A 13672-nucleotide genomic window follows, 5' to 3' on the forward strand; every position below is an offset into this window, starting at 1 on the left:
GTTCAGGCATTTTCTTAAAGATGTAAAGGTAAAGGTAAAGGTAAAGGTATCCCCTGTGCAAGCACCGAGTCATGTCTGACCCTTGGGGTGACGCCCTCTAGCGTTTTCATGGCAGACTCAATATGGGGTGGTTTGCCAGTGCCTTCCCCAGTCATTACCGTTTACCCCCCAGCAAGCTGGGTACTCATTTTACCGACCTCGGAAGGATGGAAGGCTGAGTCAACCTTGAGCCGGCTGCTGGGATTGAACTCCCAACCTCATGGGCAGACAGCTCCAGACAGCATATCGCTGCCTTACCACTCTGCGCCACAAGAGGCTCATCCGCCACAAGAGGCTCATCTCTTAAAGATGTACTGTTGTTCTAATATCTAGAGGCGGTGGGGGGAGCAGGAACCAAGCAGACCAATTGCTCTTACCATGTCAAAAATATGGTTATAGTACTTGTTGTAGAATAACAGTTGTAGAATAACAAATGAAAGAGTTCTTCTGGAGAACAGAAAATATATATAGGTTTTGTGCTGCCAGGTAGCACTATACTATTTTGTAGTCTAATGATGTTATTCTACAGTACATATGACTTCACTTACCTCAAGCCAAGGTTACCCTACATTATATATTACTTGTCCTGTCTTGGCATCATCTGGGAGAACCATGACAGTTGTATACCCGCCTGTCCCAGAAAGCATCAGTTTTGAAATAAGCTAAATCTAGGCCAATCAATTATTCTTGGCAGTTTGTGTTTAACTGAGGGATTCAGGATGTTCCATCCTGGTGTGCATATGGATGTCAGGCCAAAGGAAGGATACCATACAACAACAATTTGTTTAGTTCTCAGCTAGTGTGAGGAAAAACAGAAATCCAGTTTTATGCCAGGATAAAATCTTGCTTACTTTGTGCTGCGGCTGGTGTCTGACCTCAGTTTTGGGAACAAATGCACAATTTAAAAAAGAAATGTTGAAGGAGAAACAACATTTGATTTTGTGTCAGATACAATTTCAAGTTATAGAAGACCCACTGCTGAATCACATAGTCACTGAGCACCTGGCTGACTGCTGCCTTTTCTCTTCCCAGAATACAGATGGCTTGTACAAACAGGCTACATGTTCATTCGCCTTATACTGAGTCAGAACACTGGTCTATCAAGGTCAGCATTGTCTAAGAGTGGCAGCAGTTACCCAGGGGCTCCAGGCAAATGTGTCTTATTTCATCTACCCGCTGATCCATGTTACCTGCGGATGGCTTAGGACTGAGTTGGGACCTTCTGTGAGTGTAAGTGTAAGACAGTGAGTGTAAGACAGATGCCACAGTCCCTGTCTTCAAGGATGACTTCAGTGCTATGCCACCACTTGGGTAGGTTATTTTAAAACCCATGCCATGGCAGAACCTTCACCCATTTTGCTTCAGAAAACCATAATCTCAACATAAAATAAAAATGCCTTGTCCTACATTTAATGGTTGCATGAACAGGTTTAAGGTGAATGAAAGGTGGCATATAGCTACGGAAATGTGATATTCTTGCAAATAGATCAATTGTCATAAAATTGCAAATCCCCTAGCTACAAACTAGAATTTAAAATCCTGAAGTACAGTCATTAGATCAAGAAGGTGAGCCCCAGCTATCACAAAAAGTACCCTATATGCCGAATTACTTCTACTTGAAGTTCATTTACATTTGGGGCTGCTTTTATGATTTAAAAAGGAAGTTGCTGTATTTGTTCAGTGAAAACAATACAATGGTCTCTGTTGCTTATACATAGTTAGACAGCTGACTCATAGCCCACATGTATTGCTGCAGAATGAATCTTGGCAATGGAAATAATAATAATAATAATAATAATAATAATAATAATAATAATAATGATGATGATGATGATGATGACGACGACGACGACGACGACGACGACAAGGATAAGGATAAGGATAAGGATAAGGATAAGGATAAGGATAAGGATAAGGATAAGAGCTATTTCTCAAGACCAAAAATGGGGTTAATTTTGAAGATAATAGCACTAAATTTGTGCTGATTGTAGAGCAGCCTTTCTCAACATTTTTACTGTTTAGAAACCCCTGAAAAATTATTCATGCTTTGAGAAACCTCATATATGGTGAGATGGTGCAGTATGGTTAAATACCCCTTGTTCCCAGAAGCAGCACCACTCTTGCCCCATAAGAAAAAGAACAGCACCTTTTTTCAGGACCCATGGAACTTTGACCTTTATTTCATAGGAAACATTGGAAAACCGGTTCCAATTGCGCCAATGATTCAACGATGATTCGTTGCTACGGGGTTTTCGGGGTTAAAAAAAAAGGGAACCCCACTGATTTCAGCTTCTGGGTGGAGATCAAAGGTGTCCCTGCAGTTTGATTGATGGCCACGGGAAGCCAGAAGCGCTAAAAAGGGACCTCCTTTGTTGCGAGAAGATGGAGACCGGAAACCTGTGGGTAACGAAAGTGCCGCAAAGTGAAAGTGACAAAGTCCGCAAAAACCGCAGCTGTGTGTTACGGCCAATTTTCGCTACTTTAAGTAGCGATTTCTCAAACGGCAACCAAATAGCCACTTTCAACTTTGTGCGGAATGGCCCTGGCAGTTCCTTCTGAGTCTGGAGCTCAGCTGGCAGCTCATTCCATTGGCTGAGGACAAGTGGACATCTTCAGGGCCAGGGATCACCAACAAGTTGGTATTGACTGTGTGCAATGCTCTCTGGGGGGACATAATGACAAATTTAAAAGGGGGGATTTGGTGTGAAGAATTTTAAAAAATGGCTTCTCTCCCCCCTCCCCCAAATTATGGATTTTTTTGGGCACAAGAGTTATTTTGTAGCCTAATTTGGAAGAAAAAATCATACTAATGAATTGTGTGATTTCATTGTACCTCATTATTGCTGTCCTGGGCTCAAAATAACTTGTTATTTAAGTACCTTCAGCAATTTTCAAAATTTTGACTAGTAACTAAGGCAGAAAGCAAATGCTAAAACTACACTCCTACCCATTTTTAATGGGCATGCATTTTCCTGTTCATAGCACATTGAAAATGAATGATGCAACTGAATGAGTTCAGGCTTGTAGGGAGTGTTCTTCTTGGAAAACCCTTTTGTTCCTGATCAGTGACAGCTCACAGGAAACAGACTAATAGAAACATTGCCTAAGACTGTTATCTCTGTAGTATTCTGGTGCTTAAGCTTGAGGAAAGGGCACATATTATCAGCTGTACTCCACTCTCAATTCACTACAGGAGACTGTGCGAGAAAATGGTCTTAAAACTAGCAATCAATATTGTGTATGTGAACACAGTGTGTCATTAAATGGCCTGATCTTTAGATCTCTTCAAACACAAGGTGATACAGAAGAAAATAACTAGCAAGGAGGAACCAGTCTGAGCTGTAATTCAGAAGAACAAAGACTTGGAAGGAAGTTGTATGACATATTTCTGAATCAGGAAAAAAAAACAATTCTGGTCAAAGAAGCTAGCTGGCCATTTACTAGGGCATGCTGCATTTTTCTTACAGGTAGAAGGAAATTCTGGGCAATTTCACTGTATCACAGAAGTAAAAGAAGCCCCATTCTGTCAACAGAAACCAAAGTATATAAGTTTCTGGATGTTTTCATATTAGGACTACTCATTCATATCAAGCGCAATGAGGCTTTGATAGTTACATTGTACTGTGAGTAGGGTCTTTTAAAGATAGGCTGGCACAAGAATTACCCAGCACTTTCTCTTCCACACTTAGGCACAAATAGATCTGGAAGGAAAAGACCTAGAGCAAAGAAGAATTTGGAGAGTGTGATGTTTTCCCCCCACTATGGGCCATTTCACTTCTGCATATTTTCCTTATTACGGTCATTATATATGATGCTTTGAACAGGTGAATGATCTACTGATCAGGTGAATGATCACATCACATTTGGGGGGGGGGGAAACAATTCACATATGAAGCTACAAAAAATGTAAAAGGAAGTTTATCCAGATACCCAGTGGCTCAGTGAAGACATCATATAAAATGAGGGCTTAATTAAACTAACTATGGATAGCACAATCATTTGAATGCAGATTATTCCACTAATGGAGATGTAGCTCCATCACACCATGAACGGAAGCCAGGATCTGAAGTTGGGTTATTTACCACCGTTTATCTTTACTATGGCTTTTGCATTATGAATGAACACAGGGTTTAATCCTGGCAATTCCTCCCATGCTACAGAGAAAGAGCCTCTGCCAGCACTGAGGGTGAATTTCAATTCCATTTGCTCTTTTTGCTCTATTTTGATGGAATATATTTAGAACCTTGTTGCCTGCATATTAAACAATACCCGTAGATCACAGCCATCTGCAAAGTATGTGCCACTTTTCTTTCTGTAAAAAAAGCATCTTTTTTTAAGGCAAGCAAATTCAGTGACTTTGGGCCAGTCACACATTCTCAGCCTAAATGACCTCACACGGTTATTGTGTAGACAAGATGGAGGAGAGGACTATGATGAGATTTTTGGTCCTTATGGTGCAGAAAGACAAGGTAGAAATGGAATAAATAGACAATAAATATAACCAAAGACAGAGGTAGATAAAAGTAGGCTGGTCAATGACTCAGAAGGAAAGAAAGAGGCAGAGAAAGGAGAGAGAAAATGGGGCTTGCCAGGAGAAGAAAAGAGAAACTAGTGTAGGTAAGGGGATTGAGGGAAATTTTGGTCCTTCCAAGTGCTTGCAGGTTCCTTGCCATACAATGGGGGCCCAGTTTATGAGGCAGAGCCATACATGCTACAGTTTTTCCAAGCAGCAGTTAGCTGTTGGGTGGGAAGAAGAAGATGATGATGAAGAGTTGGTTCTTATATACTGCTTTTCTCTACCCGAAGGACTCTCAAAGAGGCTTACATTTGCCTTACATTTCCTCTCCCCACAACAGACCCCCTGTGAGGTAGGTGAGGCTGAGAGAACCCTGATATTACTGCTCAGTCAGAACAGCTTTATCAATGCTGTGGCGAGCCCAAGATCACCCAAGCTGGCTGCATGTGGGGGAGTGTGGAATCAAACTGGGCTTGCCAGACTAGAAGTCCGCACTCCTAACCACTACACCAAGCTCCTAACCACTACACCAAAGAATCCACCGGTGGACTCAAGTCAGTAACTGAAGACCAGGGATACCCAGCCTTTTTCAGCCTGCCCACCCTTTGGAAATTTGAGAGGGGGTAATGAGCATCACCTACAATGGCTGCAATGGAAGGTGGAACAAAACTCTGAGTGGTTGCTGCAGGAAGTGGAGTCAAATGCAATGCTCCCCTCTTTGTTTTGCAAAAAAGAATTGTGGCAACCACACTGAACAGAAGTGCCTACCTTATTTAAAGTTCAGCCATTGGTCTGGCAAGTTTAACATTTTCTCTTCTTTGGTTCTGAACACTGATCTCCGCCATTGAGTAGCTCAGGTCTTTGAACACCAAGACTTAGATCAAAGCTGCCTCTCAACTAAGGAAGTTTGTGGCAAGAATCAATCTGGCCTGGTGGGGGAATGGAACCACACACTGACTAAGGAAATCTTGAGCGCTTATCCTCGAACTGTGGCTGCTTTTGCAGATATGGAAAACTGTTTCATTTGAATGAAACCAGTCAATAGCAAACTATGCTGTAGAATGGTCTTGCCCACTGTCTGGGAAGCTCAGCAGGCATCTGAAATAATGGCAGGTCCCATTTGTGGAGCCTTGGTTAATCCAGCATAGAAATAAACTGCAAAGCAATCGTGACAAATTAAAATCATCAGCAGAATTCCATCTTTGACAAAAGCAGTGCAATGACATTCTAACAAAAGTTTGAGTGGGTTTCTAATCAGTAAGCAAAAATCAAAAGATGGTCAGGCAAACATTTTGGGGTTCAATGCCAGTTAAAGCCATGCCCACAATAACCACCAGAATGGGCCATGGCTCAGTGGCAGAGCTTCTGCTTTGCATGCAGAAGGTCACAGGTTCAGTCCCTGGTATCCCCAGTTAAAAGTTTAAGGTGGTGGGTGATGTGACAATACTGTTACGCATGGCTGGACCCCTGCCTCACCAACTGGCATACTGTCTTCTACAATCAGTGGTACCCCTCTATAGTCTAGGCTTAAGCCAAAGCCAGGATACTGTGCCAAGTCAGGTCAGGCTCCATCTTAAAGAACTTGCTGTTGGCCTCATAATGGCAGTTTCTGCCTGACACAGGTACCTCCTGACTCAAGATTGCTTTCCTCCTAACCGCCCCCCCCCACCCCATTATATTGCTGATTTAGTGGACTGGCTAAAACCTGTTTGGCCAGGGGCTCCTAGGCAAACATCTTTGTCTTTCATATGACTACTATTTGCCTCCTCTGCCATGGGAAATCTCTTCCCCAACCCTGCAGCTAGACCTATTGAGACATGATAGCTCCCTTTTCATAGACCAATTAGCACCTTTGTGCTAATTAGCACCATCAACATCCATCTCTGGACCTAGCCAGGGCATTGCCCAAAATCCTGACCCATGGAAAATTCCATCATGTGCTCACCTAGGCCACATCTCACAGCCCCCTCCCCAAAAACCTATATAAACCGTGGCTGCACACAGCCTCTCTGAGTGCTTTCCCACTCAGGATCCATTAGAATCTTCCTTCATGGTGGCTCATGTCACTGCTCTCTAACTCTCTACTCTACAGGAATGGTAATTATACTGAACCTTCTTTGCCCATCCTGATTCTTCTCTATACGATGACTTGATAAGTATGTTAGATATATTTATGTTTTTATTATTTTCTTTCTAATAAGGACTGTTAATATTTTTTACAATTTACCATAATTGTCTGCCGTGAGTTCTTAAAGGGTTTAATTACCTCGTAAACACAGGCATTCAATCCTTTAATGCTACGTTACCTCACTCTCGCTCTGCTAGTTCCCCACAGCTTAACGCACGTGTCACAGGACACATGTATGTGTGATTGTGCATTTTACTACTATGTATTCAGACTAGAAGAATTTTCATAGACAGCAAGTTTGCATGAATGCAGAAGTGGATGGTGCATTAGCAGAGAGCAGTCATTATCCACTGATTCTTCTTCAATTTGGCATATAACAACAACAACAACAACAACAACAACAGAGGAAAATTACCAATCTGGTACAAGAGCCAGTTTGAGAGCCAGTTTGGTGTAGTGGTTAGGAGTGCGGACTTGTAATCTGGCATGCCAGGTTCGATTCTGCGCTCCCCCACATGCAACCAACTGGGTGACCTTGGGCTCGCCACAGCACTGATAAAACTGTTCTGACTGGGCAGTTATATCAGTGCTCTCTCAGCCTCACCCACCCCACAGGGTGTCTGTTGTGGGGAGAGGAATGGGAAGGCGACTGTAAGCCGCTTTGAACCTCCTTCGGGTAGGGAAAAGCGGCATATAAGAACCAACTCTTCTTCTTCTTCTTCTTCTTAAGCACCTATTGATTTCACTGTGTACTACAAGACAAACACAGTTTTGGAAACCTTGTTTGTCTTGGCACATGTATTTCTAACCTATTAATCTCATTATACATGTGAGGCTGAAAGAACATGCAAGGTGCCCATGGATGTGCTGGAGATTCCTATACTATGCTGGTTTTCAAGCTTTGTATGGTCAGTCAGGATCCATGTGAACCGCCCTGAGCCTTAGGGGAGGGCGGTATACAAATATGATTAACAAATAATAAATTATGTTGATGGGCAGTCAAAAGCTATTATCAAGAAGAACTGTTAACAGTATGTTCATAGTCTGGATCTGATACTTCAAAAGACGTTAGAAAAGGAGTGGGATTAAAGAGTCTGAAGTATATAACGGTATGGCAAAACTCCGAATCAAACCCTAAAACCATTTTAGAAGAGCAAGGAAGGAAATAACTCCATCGGGGGAGGGGAGTGGGCAGAATATCAGAGGAAAAGGCCACAATGACATTGCTTGGTTTTATTAACTCATCCATAATTAGGCCGTAGCGTAGATTCAAGTCAGCTTGCGCCATATGGGCTAATCTAGAGCTGAAAGTTACCCCCCATGCAGGTGACAGTCTGTCACACTGAAGGCAGATTAGCATAAAACAAACAATGATACCCCCTTCATTACAGTGGCACCATTTGCAACACCATCATTCAGGGCGCATAAGCACTTCCATTATAAACTCCTTATCTTTTAACATTTTATTAAGTAGCCATAAAAGTCAGAGGAATGGAATGAATCCTTTGTTGGATTTAACAAAGGAAGGGAACAGCTATCACCTACACAAAACTAATGTAGCCAAACCTGACTACAGGTAGACAAAAGGTCCTGCTTAGGCAAATTTGCAAACTAATTAGCCACTTGATCCAGCTAAATTAATAACTTATCACTTAGTTTATGGCCATGCCTTTTTGGCAACCTTTTATAATTCTGTGATAATAAGGAAAGTTAAAAGAGAGACACTAAAGAAAATAGGAGTTGGATGTGCTGATGTGATTTCTGGACTTCTGTATTCTGAGCATGAATAAAATAGAGCATTAAATTAGGGGCCATTGATATGGATATAACCATATGTCCATGCTTATTTTTTGGATTAACAGGGATCACATCTTTTTTAATTGAAATGAACACAGGGATGCAACAAGTAAAAGATACATTCACAGTTAAGATGGAACTTTTCTTTCTTCTCTCTTTTAAAAAAAATACCATTTTTTAATGTGGACAGGCAAATGACTAAACAAAGAATGTATGAGAAGAGACTCGTTTTCATTAAAATTTGTTACATTTATTAATTACATTTAAACATATATGGTATTCAATATAGCAACTTTACAGGAAGATGCACTAGAAAATTCATATTATTTCATTGGTTTCCTTACTACTATCACAATAATACCAGGACGAAAAATACCTTAAGAATTAAACAAATGTGACCTAATTTGTAGTTTAATGGGTTAATATTTACCTTTCTCCCATTGTTCTGTTCCAAAGAATCAACTGAATTATTAGCAATAAACGTAATTAAAGTGTGCATTTTACTTTGGTTTCTGGACCAGAGGATCCAGCCGGCTTTGAAGCATTTTACAAACTTCTGCTTAAAAAAAAAAATCCGACCTTAACATTTTTTATCTTTCCTCCCCGTCTTATTTGGTGAAATGGATTTTTGTAATGCAGACCAGAGGAGTTAAATCTCTCTCTTGCCGTCTCCTTGTCCATTTATATGACTCTATGGTTTTTCAAATGGTTTCATGCTAGAGGATGCCAAATGTCCTGCCATTTAATAACCAGTGGCCTACGGAGCTCTTTTCAATGCGCCACTGTTCAGAGCATCTGTTGTTATTAAGTCAGATGATCACATTTTGTTCAGGACTTCAGTTCTGCTTTTCACATCACTTACTGAGCAGGAATAATATGTAGTTTGTGTATCGCCCAATCACTGTTCCAACCATCACGCCAATTGCTGTTGTTTCAGAGTCCTGATTTACTATAGATTGTAAAAATAAACAAACTTTGGCCTTTTCCCTTCCCAATAAATGTTACAAAAGGGCTCTGGAATCAGCAGCGTGTCAGCAATTAAAGCCATTTAACATTATAATAATTAAAAATGCAACACTCTAGCGCACACAGCAATCGCTCCCATTAAAAAAAAAAGCCACATTGTCAATCCTCAACAATTATACTGTTTGAAAGACAGAATGAAGAAGTCGAGAAGGCACAGTTAGTTTAAAACTGGCAACCTGCCGGAATTCCTCCCCCCCCCTCTTTATGGTGTGTCCTGTTTTTTTTTTTTTTAATACATTCAGTTGACAGATGTGAAGGAACGCCCTTGGCTTGCCACCACTTTTCACTCCAGCATAAAATGACAGATAATGTGAGCAACCAAAGCAACAGCTGGATCTAAGCATGTCATTTTTTTCCTAGTAGGGCAGCAGAGATATCAGGCTGTGGTTACATAATTTAACAGGGAATAAAAGTGCTCACTTAGCTATTCCTCTGCTATTTTGAGAGTGAAAGAGGCAGCTTGAACAGGACTTCATGCAACATTCCTCTTTTGCCTGTGTAAAGATCCTGAGAACAACTAACAGTCTTTACACACCAAGCAACATTCTTGTTGCCCCCTGTTAGATTTGGACCACTCTAAACAGTAGTGGACCACTGAGAAACAGCTACCATAGGATGAAAAAAAACACACACCAGTGGTTGGTGTCACCCCCCCCCCAAGAGATCCAGCTTGGTGTGGGGGTTAAGTGTGGTTGCTTCTAATGTGGAAAGCCTGGTTTGATTCTGCACTCTCCCTCATGCAACCAGCTGGGTGACATTGTGTGGCCAGAGGGGTTCACTTTGTGCATAGACAGATTGGGAGCTTTTCAGCAGTTGCCAGTCCAGCTGGGTGTTCTGTTAGCACTGGAGAAGATGGAAGAGTTGATTGGTCAGCTCACCTTCCTGGACTCTGTGCAGGCTGCCAGGGGACAACCTTAGAGTCTTGGCTCATCTCCTGGACCAGTTTCTGGACAGGAGAAAGGTTACTCTGAGAGAGATGCAAGTGCTTTTGGGTCATCTCAATTTTGCTTGCAGAGTAGTATCTCCAGACTGGTTTTTTTTGTGCCAGGCTGGCCAGGGCCACCAGAGGGATCTGGTCCCCATGGCATCATGTCACGTTTACAAAGGGCATCAAAGAGGACCTCAGGGTTTGGTGAACATTTTTGAAATGGTTCCACGGAGTTGCCATTTAGCAGACCTCGCTAGCTCTGGGCAGTTCCTTGCAGGTCCACTTAGATGCCATTGGAGGACATGGCTTCAGGATGTTAGACAACAACAGGTAGTGTGCACAGCACTGCCCAGCTCACTGGGAATCTGAGGAGCTCAGGGATCTGACATTCCTGGAGCTATGGCTGAAAATTGTGGCCATTGCACTGTGGCACCACAGATTCACCAATTGAAAAGTATTATTTTGTTGTGGCAAGTGATGTGGTTGTCAAGAAGCAAACTTCAAAATCAGACCAGGTCATGCATGGCTGGTACTCATGTGCCTTGAGCACAATATCAGGTATACAGCCAGGCACATAACAGGTGTGCAGAATGAGATAGAGGACTCTCTATCTCATTCACAGGGTGATCAATTTCAGCAACTGGTACGCTTTCTGGCTGACCTGGCAAGGAGTAATGCTGGATGGGGTCCTGGGATCCATGGCCAGTTCCACATGCTGGGCATATCAAATGGCTGCAAAGGGGTTCCTGGATTTCACTCGAGAGTTGGGGCACAGATCTCCTTGGCCAATGTCTGAGTCCCTGGTGCAATATCTGGCACATCAACAGGCCAGAGGCATCTCGCCTGACACTATGCAGAAGCACCTAGCCAGTCTTATATTTTTCAGTAAGGTTCTAGGGACCTGGGGCCCGAGCTCCTCCTTTCTGCCCCACAAGGCTGTGGAGGGTTGTGGATGCATGACTCCTAAGTGCAAGGATCCCAGGTGGCCCATCATATTGCAATTGCTGACTGAAATGGTTGGCTTGCTGTGGAGGTTATGGAGTGGCATGTTCCTCAAAGATCAGCTGCTCATTGATCTCCGCAGATCTAAGATGGACCAGATGGGGCAGAGCAATGAAATAGTCCTGCCTAAGTCTTCATTAAGGGGCTTTCCGCATTCATCCAAAATAGCACAATGGTTACTAATTGAAATCGCTACAGTTTTGCCATTATGCACAACGTCGTTGACAATCTGAAACACTCCTGAAACCGATCTGCAAAAAGCACTTCGTTGTAGCGCTTTCAGGGAAATCCCAAAAAGTGGATTCACCCTCCGGAAAGCGCTACACTCCTGCAACCAATCTGCAACACTAGCGGGAAAGTTCTGTGTGTTACCGTTGTTGCGGTTTCTGCAAAGTCCCTCCCCCTGGCTCTCCCCTCTGATCTTCCGGCGAAGTGATCGCCATTTTTTTTTCTCCGAGCGAGCGGAGATCAACGCACCAGCGAGCCTTCGTTTACCCAGCGAGGCTTCCCTGGCTGCAGCCCCTCTGTTTAAAGTCACCAAGCACAAGCCCGTTTGCTGGTTTATTTTCACTTTATTTTCACTTTATTTTCACACTGTTTTCAGCCGAAAATCATGCCCATGAGGGGCAGGGGATTTTTTTTTCGCTCGGGGGGAGTGTGGCAACGATGAAACGGCAGCTCAAACACCACCTGCTAGCTGGATGGGTCTCTCCGTTGCAACGAATCAATGCATATTCGTTGCAACGGGTGGTTTTTTTTTTTAAACTTCCTTAAAGGGAAAGGAGCTGTTTGGGAACATGATAACGGCTGCCTATTGGCTGTTTGACGGCCAGGGGCGGGACACAGCTTAGCAATAGCGCTTCCTGGCTAGCGATTTTTGCAGAGACCGGAACCCTGTGGGAAACGATAGAAATGCAACTGGATTCCACTACAAAGGCAGGTATGCGCTACGCCGAATTCCACTATTTAAAATGGCGATTTTTCGTTCAGCAAACAATTTGCTACATGGATCCCGGTGCAGAATGGCCCTAAGTCTTGCCTCCCTGAGGCTTTGGTAGATAATCCTTGTAGCAGGAGACACTGGTACAGACTCCTTTCCATGCCAGGCTGGGGGGCCAACATCTGTATCACAATAAAGCTGTAGCAAATTTTGCACCCACCAGAGTGTCAGTGTCTTCCTTTCTGCCCCCAAAACCCGCCTGAAAGTCAAATACACCCTTTAGTATCTAAAAGGATGTTTACATTTTAAGATCTATAGCTCAGGCAGTATCACTTATTGTGGGTTTATTTCTTTGAACCAATAATTTTAACAATTTAGCATAAATTGTGTTTTGTGTTTTTGATATTGAAGGACCATCTTATGAATTAAACAGTCTTTTGTGTATAATCTTGTGGTGGAATCACTAGGGCCCATTATGCACGGGCCATAAGGACCGCACTTGCGGCAGCAGCGCTTCGGTCAAAATCACCAAGAATGCACGCTGCCACCATGAGTGTGGATGCTTCTGGCCCCGGGCTCCGGAAGACCCGTGTTAAGTGAACACGGGATCTTCCAGAGCTTCCCGTGTAAGCTGGGGCTACTGCGGCCCGGCGCTGTGCATAATCGGCAGCGCCGGGCTTGCTGGGCTGTCCAGCCTCGACCTGAGGTGTCCCTTAAGGGATACCATTTGCCCCTGCGGGCTCCATGGCAGCACAGAGCTGGCAGGGGTGACCACCTGCCACCCGCACTCCCCCCAGCCCCTCCCTACTCCCCCACCCATGCCGCTGCACTTACCTCAGCTGGGCCTCCTAGCCCCGGCGTAAACCGTGCGCATGTAGGCTACGCTGGGGCAACCCAGTATGCCCTGCTCCCATGCGTTCACGGGAAACGGTGGGGCACACGGAATCTGGTACTGTGCATAAAGGGCCTAGGAGAGGCATGGTGATAAGAAGAAATCCACAGATTTCTTCCTTGCTACCCAATGAATCCTGAGTTTTCTTGGAGAAGGGCTGCACTGCAACTCAGTAGGAGAGCATCTGCTTGACATGCAGGTGGACTGAGGTTAAATCTCTGACTTCTCCATTGAAAAGAACCTGTCTGTATGTATTTGATGTGAAAGATCTCTTCCTGAGATACCAGAGAGTCACTGCCAGTCAGAGTGCACAGTTCTGATCTTGTTACACTAATGGTCTGATTCAGTAGAAGACAGCTTTATGTCCTCATGTGCGTTCCATGATAGGACATGTATTTTCAAAA

Source organism: Paroedura picta, chromosome 8, assembly GCF_049243985.1.
Source record: "Paroedura picta isolate Pp20150507F chromosome 8, Ppicta_v3.0, whole genome shotgun sequence".
Lineage (NCBI taxonomy): Eukaryota > Metazoa > Chordata > Lepidosauria > Squamata > Gekkonidae > Paroedura > Paroedura picta.